This window comes from Bos taurus, chromosome 4 (genome assembly GCF_002263795.3).
Source record: "Bos taurus isolate L1 Dominette 01449 registration number 42190680 breed Hereford chromosome 4, ARS-UCD2.0, whole genome shotgun sequence".
In the NCBI taxonomy this organism is placed as follows: domain Eukaryota; kingdom Metazoa; phylum Chordata; class Mammalia; order Artiodactyla; family Bovidae; genus Bos; species Bos taurus.
Window position 1 is genome coordinate 9,175,455 of NC_037331.1, and position 9,984 is coordinate 9,185,438.

The window sequence follows — 9,984 nt, forward strand, 5'->3', positions numbered from 1 at the left end:
ATGGGATCTGAATAACTTTTTCTCTGTTGTGGTATTTTATCAAAAAATGTCAATTTCCAAAGAAGGCCAAATTTCTTGATATAGTCTGCTCTAACTCTCATCTATAATTTTCACTCTAAACCAATACTTTTCTTATTGATTCAGCTAATCGTTTAAAGATGCTATAGACATTCTTTAAAATGTAGACTTTGATGAAAGCCCTGACTGCTACAAAAACTCACAGAATAGACCGAGGCAAGTCAGAGAATCTTCCCAGGCCACAGTTTCCCTGTCTAGAAAGTGACGATCTTGGGACTTCCCTGGTCCAGTGGTTAAGATGCCACACTTCCAATGCAGGGGGCGCAGGTTTGATCCCTGGTCGGGGAACTAAGATCCCACATGCTGCAAGGTGCACACCCAAAAAACAAAGTGGGGTCTTGAAATACACTGGCATTTGCCAAATGACATATCACAGAACACTTGTCCTAAGAGGTGCCCCAAGCAAAAGAAATTCCAGGTCAAATAAACAGGAGAAAAGCTACAAACAGTTGCTCCCATTTAGAGACTGATGACCCATTAGCAGTGAATAATCTGCTTGCAAATTAAAGCCTCAGCAAAGTCTAGCAGTAAAAAGATCTATTTAACTGTGCTTAATTTTGAATTTCCCAAACCTGTTTGACTCTAAAACCATTTCCCTGGAAAAGTGCCTACAAACATCCCATTGAAGCAGTATCCATTTATTTACTCAAAAAACTATTTATTGAGCATCTACTATGTGCTAGACAGCACACTGGGTATTGAGAATACAAAATAAACATCATCCCGGTTTCCCTGAGTCTAGAGTTTAGTTGAAAGAATAGACAATAAATATGCAAAAAATAAACAAACATGATTTTGTGTTAAGAAGAGTACTATGAAGGAAATAGTTTTTTAAATGTAAAATAAAGAAAAATGGAGCATATTTAAATGGGATAGTGAGAAAAAGCCACTTTGGCCTCTCTAACATCATTAAATATTATTAGCACCATTTAAGAAGATAATTGAAGAATGAGAAGGAGACTGCATGTGAAGAGCACTAAGCATCTGTGAAAACCCCAGGGTGTGAAACTGCTTAACAAGTTCAGAGAATCAAAAGGCCAGTGAGATGGAAGAGGAAGCCTGACTTCAGGACTGGAGAGACTGGGCATGCAGGGCTTCCGGGTCACAGAAAAGAGCTTGGACTTTATTCTAAACACAATGGAAAGGAGTTTCAACTGGGAAGTCACCTGACAAAATTTTGTTTTGTTTTTTAAAATATGAAAAAATCTGCCTGCGATGCAGGAGATCAGGGTTCAATCCCTGGGTGAGGAAGATCCCCTGGAGAAGGGAATGGTGATCCACTCCAGTATTCTTGCCTGGAGAATTCCATGGACAGAGAAGCCTAGCGGACCATATACAGTTCGTGGGATCACAAAGAGTCGAACACAACTGAGCAACTAACAAACAAAACAAAACAACATATATATATATATATATATATATATATATAATTTTTTTTAATTTCTTTGGCTGCACCAGGTCTTAGTTGCAGCACTCAGGATCTTCAACTTGGTTGCAACACATGGGATCTTCAGTTACAGCACGCAGGATCTTTTCATTGTGGCAATGTGGGATCTAGTTCCCTAACCAGGGATCAAACCTGGGTCCCCTGCATTGGGAGCACAGAATCTTAGCCACTGGACCACCAGAGAAGTCCCAAAATTTGTTTGTTTTTTGTTTTCTAAGTTCATTCTGGCTATCCTGTGAAGAAGAGTTTTAAGAGCTAGAAGAATACTTAGGAAGAATTCAGAGAAATTGCATTGGTTTTCAATTGCTGCTAGAATAAACTATCACGGACCTATTAGGTGAAACAATACAAATTTACTATCCTACAGTTCTGCAGGTCTGATGTCTGACATGTCTCACTAAGCTACACTCGTCAGGACTGCATTCTTTTCTGGAGGCTCAAAGGGAGAATCAATTTCTGGCTCATTCAGGTTGTTGGCAGAATTCAGTTCCCTATGGCTGTAGAGCTGAGCTCCCTGTTTTCTTGTCCCTGTAAGCTCAGACATTCTCAGCTTCTAGAAGCCACCCACATTCCTTGGTTTGTGGCCTCCTTCCTCTATCTTCAAAGCCAGCAATGGTGGGTTGAGTCTTTCTCATTCTTCAAATCTCTCCTCCTTTTTGTTCCATTACATCTCTCTGACTCAGCCAAGAAATATTCTTTGCCTTTAAGGACACATGTAATTAGGTTGGGCCCATCCAGATAATCCAGGATAATGTGAAGATCTGTAACCTTAATTACATCGGCAAAGTCCCTTTTGCCACGTGTGGTAATATATTCACAGATTCTGGGCATTAACACGGCACATCTTTGGGGACATAGGAGGAGAAGTATTATACAGCCTACCACAAACTGCTCTCACTTGGTAGCAGTTCCAAGTGAGAAACAAGATAAATTAGATCAGCGTGGTGGCAATGGGAAAAGGTAGACAGATTTAAGGCATATTTTAGAGTCAGAATTAGTAGACTTGGTGGTGATGTGTTATTTACGTGGAGGTACCCCACGCCCAAGGTAAGAGAAACCCAAGTAAGACGGTAGGTGTTGCAAGAGGGCATCAGAGGGCAGACACACTGAAACCATACTCACAGAAAACTAGTCAATCTAATCATACTAGGACCACAGCCTTATCTAACTCAATGAAACTAAGCCATGCCCGTGGGGAAACCCAAGATGGGCGGGTCATGGTGGAGAGATCTGACAGAATGTGGTCCACTGGAGAAGGGAATGGCAGACCACTTCAGTATTCTTGCCTTGAGAACCCCATGAACAAAAAGGAAGAGAAGGGGATGACAGAGGATGAGATGGCTGGATGGCATCACTGACTCGATGGACATGAGTCTGAGTGAACTCTGGGAGTTGGTGATGGGCAGGGAGGCCTGGCGTGCTGCGATTCATGGGGTCACAAAGAGTCGGACACGACTGAGTGACTGAACTGAACTGAACTGAACTGAACTCAGTAGTAAAGGAGAACGACTCAGTGATAAAGAATCTGCCTGCCAAAACTCCTACATTGGGTTCAATCCCTAGGTTGGGAAGATCTGCTGAAGTAGGAAATGACAACCTACTCCAATATCTTGCCTGGGAAATACCATGCACAGAGGAGCCTGGCAGGCTATAGTCCAAGCGGTCACAAAGAGTCAGACATGACTGAATGACTGAGCATGCATGCATAAGAGGAGGGAACTGCAGACACACACAAGAGGAGGGAATCGAGGCTAACTCCTAAATTTCTGATCTTTCAGGCTTACAGGCTGAGTGCCAGGGGCTTTCAAAAAATAAAGAATATTGGGACTAAAGCCAATTTTAGAGGAAAAATCAATAGTTCCGTTTTCTATGTAATACTAGAGAAACATTAACCAGATCACCTCTGAGATCTCTTACTGTTAACACTTTCAGTTCAATTCAGTCACTCAGTCATGTCCGACAGACCGGCCAGGCCTCCCTGTCCATCACCAACTTCCAGAGCTTACTCAAACTCACGTCCATTGTGTTGGTGATGCCATCCAACCATCTCATCCTCTGTCGTCCCCTTCTCCTCCCACCCTCAATTTTTCCCAGCATCAGGGGCTTTTCAAATGAGTCAGTTCTTCACATCAGGTGGCCAAAGTATTGGAGTCTCAGCTTCAGCATCAGTCCTTCCAATGAATATTCAGGGCTGATTTCCTTTAGGATGGACTGGTTGAATCTCCTTGCTGTCCAAGGGACTCTCAAGAGTCTTCTCCAACACCACAGTTCAAACGCATCCATTCTTTGGTGCTCAGCTTTCTTTATAGTCCAACTCTCACATCCATACATAACTACTGGAAAAACCATAGCTTTGACTAGATAGACCTTTGTTGGCAAAGTAATGTCACTGCCTTTTAATATGCTGTCTAGGTTGGTCATAACTTTTCTTCCAAGGAGCAACATCTTTTAATTTCATGGCTGCAATCACCATCTGCAGTGATTTTGGAGCCCAAAAAAATAAAGTCTGACACTGTTTGTTTCCCCATCTATTTCCCATGAAGTGATGGGACCAGATGCCATGATCTTAGTTTTCTGAATGTTGACTTTTAAGCCAACTTTTTCACTCTCCTTTTTTACTTTTAGCAAGAGGCTCTTTAGTTCTTTTTCGCTTTAACACTTTAAAAAAGACTAAAAACATCTCTTCTATTTAGGGGTCATGAAGTCTGAATTTTTATAATTATATGTTATTCTTATTATCTTGAGAAAAGAGTGACTTGTTTGTGACTCATCACATTCTTCAAAGTGAAGGAACCCTTAGTATGCTAGTTATCTATTCCTGTGTTTAAAAACTGGCCCAAAATTTAGCAACTTGAAACAATATAGTTTCTGTGGGTCAGAAATACAGATGTGTATTAGCTTGGTCCTCTGCTTCATGATCCCTCATGTGACTATAACCAAGACGTTGCTTAGGGCTAGGGTCTCAACCAGAAGCTCAATGGGGGAAGGATTCAATTTCAAGCTTATTTACATGGTTATTGGCAGGAATAATTGTTGCAGTACTGAGGGCCTCAGTTCCTTTCTGACTATTGACCAGAAGCAACCCCCAGTTCCTGGCCACGTGGGCCTCTTCACCGCTGCAATTTATTTCATCAAAGCTGCCAAGAGAGAGAAAGTCTGCCAGGAATTCACAATCTTTTCTAGCTTAATCACAGAAATAACATCCCCTCAAAACTGCCATATTCTATGGTTTAGAAACAAAGGGAGAGAAATACCTGGAAGCAAGGATCACTGGAGTCCATCATAGAGACAAATGGACCACACTTGGGAATTGAAGAAACCAAAGAAGGAAAAAAGAAAAACTGAAAGGGTAATCTTCATCTTCTCAACTTTTTTAGGACAGCAGTCCTAAACAGTATCCCTCAGCCAGTAAACTGCTCCCAGGAGAGCTGATTAGGAAACTAGTCAAGAGGTAGAAAAGGGCAATCCAAGGAGGACTGCAAGTCGGTTTGGCAATAACTTCTAAAGATTATAGCAGGGGGGGAAAAAATTAAGATAAGTTATTTTAAAGTATTTTAATTCGAAATTAGAAAAAGACTTTTAGCAGAATTGGAACAAAAATATAAGAAGAAAAGGACAACATATTTTGGAAAACAGACTGGTCAATTCTCAGCAGTAACAGTGAAAAATGTTAAGTAATTGCTAATGGGCATTTCCTAAAAATAGAATGCTTCCAAATTCTGTCATCTTGTACGTTATCCTCCACATTGACTCTTTTTAATCTAAAATGAGATTTATTGCATTTCATGCAGTTTGAAGTCCAAGCAGCAAAGGAGACTGTCACAAATTTCAATGCATTTAAAAATAAAATAAAGTTAAAAATGAGGGGAGTGAGGGAGAGGGAAAATGCACAAAGTTCTAGTCTCCTTGGGTCCCTGGAAGAGAAGGGTTTGGGAATGAAACCATCCACTCTCCATGACAAATGAGTCTCTTAAATGCAAGGAATGTTCCCACCGCCTCTGAATGCAAACCCAAGGAGCTCTGGGGCAGGAGCAGGGACCTGGGGAGAGGAGCAGTAGAGGAAAGGAAGCTACACACATCACCTAACTTTACCTGAGGGCAGAACAAGGTGGCGAATCCTGAGGCAACAGCTGATCTAAGAGTCAGGAGATTACACACAGCCCCAAAGGGATCTACTCCTAAAAGAAGTGGTGGTAAGAACCAAAAAAAGAAAAATAAAAGAAATATTTCTTCAGCCACACTCTTTGAGAAAATGTCATAAATATGCTATTCAATATTTTCATATCATAGCATTGGACACACAGCTCAACACAGTGAAATATTGATTGCCTGGAGGAAAAAAAAAGGGAAAAAAGGAAATAAAAAAATATTACATCTTCCATCCTTCTGTTGGAAAATCTCGGCCCTCAAGCATGGGACCTACTACACCAGAGACCTAGCCTGCAGGAGGCACTGAGGTCCACAGGGTCCTGTGTGGAGGGAGGCAGTGCCCACCACCTAGGGCGGAATGGCACAAAATTGTGTTGGGTGTCCTTGGCCTTGCCAGCTCAGGCCCGCCATCACGTCACGGCTCACCTGGGGGCTCTGCCTGTCAGAGCACTGGACAGCTGACTGGATAAACACCAGCTAGGGGAGTTCCTGGCCGGGAGGCATGGTGACTCGCTGGATCTGGTAGAGCTGTTTCGAGGGGTGGGGAGGAGAGGGTGAGGTCACCCTGGGGAGAGAGGCATGCAGCTTCCTAGAGGCCTTGGAGTTGGTTGGGGCCCCAGATAACCCAACAGCTACTGCAAGGCAACGGAGGGAGGAGGGGAAGTGGAGCTCTGCAGGGGCTGGGAGCAACCAACACAGGAGGCAACTGCCCTGTATGTGGGGAGAGGGTGTGTGTGGTGAGCGGGGAAGAGGTGCGGGGGAGTTGCATTTCCAGGTCTCTGGAACTTCCTGGCTTCCACTTCTCTGGAGGCTGTCTCTCCAGTTGGCTCTGAGCTCTTGAGCTTGCTGCATGCTGTTCCTCCCTCCGTCCGTGAACTGGCTGAACTGCTGCTCTTGCTGGCTCTCCCTCTGCGTGATCTGTGAGCACTGGTGGCACGCGTCTGAGTCTGTCCCGGCACCACGTGGGGTGCTTAAGGGCCCCCTTACAGGCTGGGCTAAGCGAGTACACTGCAGCTGGCCGCCATGCGGGGGCACCGGGATCTGCTGGATCTTGCCTGTGTTCGGGATGCATCACCTGCACGGTCCATTCAGTGCCGCTCTGGGCCTGCTGGGCTTGACCGTGTGGATGGGCCTGGACCTGCTGACCTTCTTCACCTGCATGGTCACGGGTGTGGTCTGGCCCTTCTGAGGCTGTGCAACAATGATCTGCCCAGGCTTGATGGTGCTTGTGGAGCTGGGGGTCTGCTGGCCTTGCTGCTGCCCCGGGACTTGATCGGCAGTGGGCTGCTGAGCCAACCTGCAGCAGTCCTGGACAGGTTCAGCAAGAGTCACATACCAGCGCAGCTTCTCCTGATGCTTTGCTGGTTTCCACTCATCTCTCGGAACATCAGTGAGAAAGTCAAACTCATCACATCTTGTAATTGCCATGGCAATGTCATGCCTCTGAAGAGTCTGGTGCTGGTTCTCCTCTGTGTGGATCCAGGCCCCAAGAGTCAACTCTGTGATAAAAATCTGGGCTTCCTTGGCAAACAACACAGGGGCTTCTGCACTGACCATCTTCACATCGCCAGCCAGTTTCATAATCTTCTTAATACGAGCCAGTGGGAGTTTCTGTACTCAGAAATCTTTCACTGTTAAATTCCAGATTTCTCCCGTGACACGAGGCCAGAAGGAATGCAGAGTTTGCTGGGCACCACTGCTGCTAGCACCACCAAATCCCCCTCCTGGGGACATTCTGACAAACGCCTCGACTGGGAAGTCCAGGGACCAGCAGGAGCCGCCTCAGCACTTGGGCAGCGGGGCGGGGCAGAGAGCGGGGCAGGGCAGAGAGCGGGGCAGATGGCTGGGCACTATGGCGGGGGAGAGGGGAGCATGGGTCACCGAGAACCGAGAACGGAGAGCGAGAACCCGGGCGGGTACGGCGGGGGAGGGGGAGCGCGCATCATAAGGAACCAGAACAGAGAGCGCCAGAAACCATGCCAAGAACAACGTGGCAGCCATGCCGTTTACACCACGTCCCCCCTTTACCCTCCCCCTCCCTTGGCACCTTCCACAGTGATTCTTTTAAGTTGAAATAAGAGCAAGGACCACTTTTATGGTCTTGTCAAGAGGCAGCTGTGACTATGATATGATTATGATCATATGATCATACTATGACTTTTCCTTTCTTTAACTTTAGGCTTATTTAAATGCTGCTTTATTGCACGAAAATCCTTATATAATATCAATTTTGAAAAGCAAATGTTAAAGACACAAATCTAATAATAATAATATACCAATTGGTTCATTAATTATAACAAAAGCATCATATTAATCTAAGATGCTAATAATCATGCAAACTGGGTGTGGGTAGGGTATATGGAAACTTTCTTTAGTATCTTCATAATTTTTATGTAAATCTAAATGTGTTTTTATGACCCAGCAATCCCACTGCTGGGCATACACACCGAGGAAACCAGAATTGAAAGAGACACGTGTACCCCAATGTTCATCGCAGCACTGTTTATAATAGCCAGGACATGGAAGCAACCTAGATGCCCATCAGCAGATGAATGGATAAGAAAGCTGTGGTACATATACACAATGGAGTATTACTCAGCCATTAAAAAGAATACATTTGAATCAGTTCTAATGAGGTGGATGAAACTGGAGCCTATTATACAGAGTGAAGTAAGCCAGAAAGAAAAACACCAATACAGTATACTAACGCATATATATGGAATTTAGAAAGATGGTAACAATAACCCTGTATACGAGACAGCAAAAGAGACACTGATGTATAGAACAGTCTTTTGGACTCTGTGGGAGAGGGAGAGGGTGGGATGATTTGGGAGAATGGCATTGAAATACGTATAATATCATATATGGAACGAGTCGCCAGTCCAGGTTCAATGCATGATACTGGATGCTTGGGGCTGGTGCTCTGGGATGACCCAGAGGGATGGTATGGGGAGGGAGGAGGGAGGAGGGTTCAGGATGGGGAACACATGTATACCTGTGGCGGATTCATTTCGATATTTGGCAAAACCAATACAATATTGTAAAGTTTAAAAATAAAATAAAATTTTAAAAAAATAAATAAAAATAGGAAGGTTGGCTTTTTAAAAAGTAAATAAATAAAATGTAGGTCTTCATAGAACCGTTCAACTTCAGCTTCTTCAGCGTTACTGGTTGGGGCATAGACTTGGATTACCGTGATATTGAATGGTTTGCCTTGGAAACGAACAGAGATCATTCTGTTGTTTTTGAGATTGCATCCAAGTACTGCATTTCAGACTCTTTTGTTGACCATGATGGCTACTCCATTTCTTCTGAGGGATTCCTGCCCACAGTAGTAGATATAATGGTCATCTGAGTTAAATTCACCCATTCCAGTCCATTTTAGTTTTCTGATTCCTAGAATGTCGACATTCACTCTTGCCATCTCCTGTTTGACCACTTCCAATTTGCCTTGGTTCATGGACCTGACATTCCAGGTTCCTATACAATATTGCTCTTTACAGCATCGGACCTTGCTTCTATCACCAGTCACATCCACAGCTGGGTATTGTTTTTGCTTTGGCTCCATCCTTTCATTCTTTCTGGAGTTATTTCTCCACTGATCTCCAGTAGCATATTGGGCATCTACTGACCTGGGGAGTTCCTCTTTCAGTATCCTACCATTTTGCCTTTTCATACTATTCATGGGGTTCTCAAGGCAAGAATACTGAAGTGGTTTGCCATTCCCTTCTCCAGTGGACCACATTCTGTCAGATCTCTCCACCATGACCCGCCCGTCTTGGGTTGCCCCATGGGCATGGCTTAGTTTCATTGAGTTAGACAAGGTTGTGGTCCTAGTGTGATTAGATTGACTAGTTTTCTGTGCGTATGGTTTCAGTGTGTCTGAACATTACCCACCAGATATTTTACAAGGGAAAAACATTGAAAATTGCTTCAACATTTTCACATCTCTTATACAGCCCAAAATGAGAAGTCTGACCCAGAGATAATCATCGACAAGAACCAAGTTCATAATTTCCGTATTCAGGGCACTTTGAAGGGTTTAGTGGGAAGCAATCAAGATGACTAAGGATACCTTTATTCAGGATAAAAATTAAGGATAAAGGAATTTTGGTTTCTTGAAAGTAAGTATCTAACCGTAATCCTCACTTACAAAAATGTCTACATTCTTGTCTACACTACTCTGGGGGAGAGTGTCAGGCTAGTTCATCTATCTAAACTCATAACAAGTTTCACTTGGCTATAACAGAACAAATGAACCTAAATCCTGAGAGAAAGGGTTATTAAATATTTTAATGGGTTACCAATAG

General features: G+C 43.8%; 1 pseudogene; it reads right to left on the bottom strand.

Annotated features, from left to right (window-relative positions):
• Positions 1-1,503: 1,503 nt before the first annotated feature.
• On the bottom strand, positions 1,504-9,162 carry LOC107132376 (nuclear transcription factor Y subunit gamma-like; annotated as a pseudogene).
• Between the last annotated feature and the right edge of the window lie 822 nt (positions 9,163-9,984).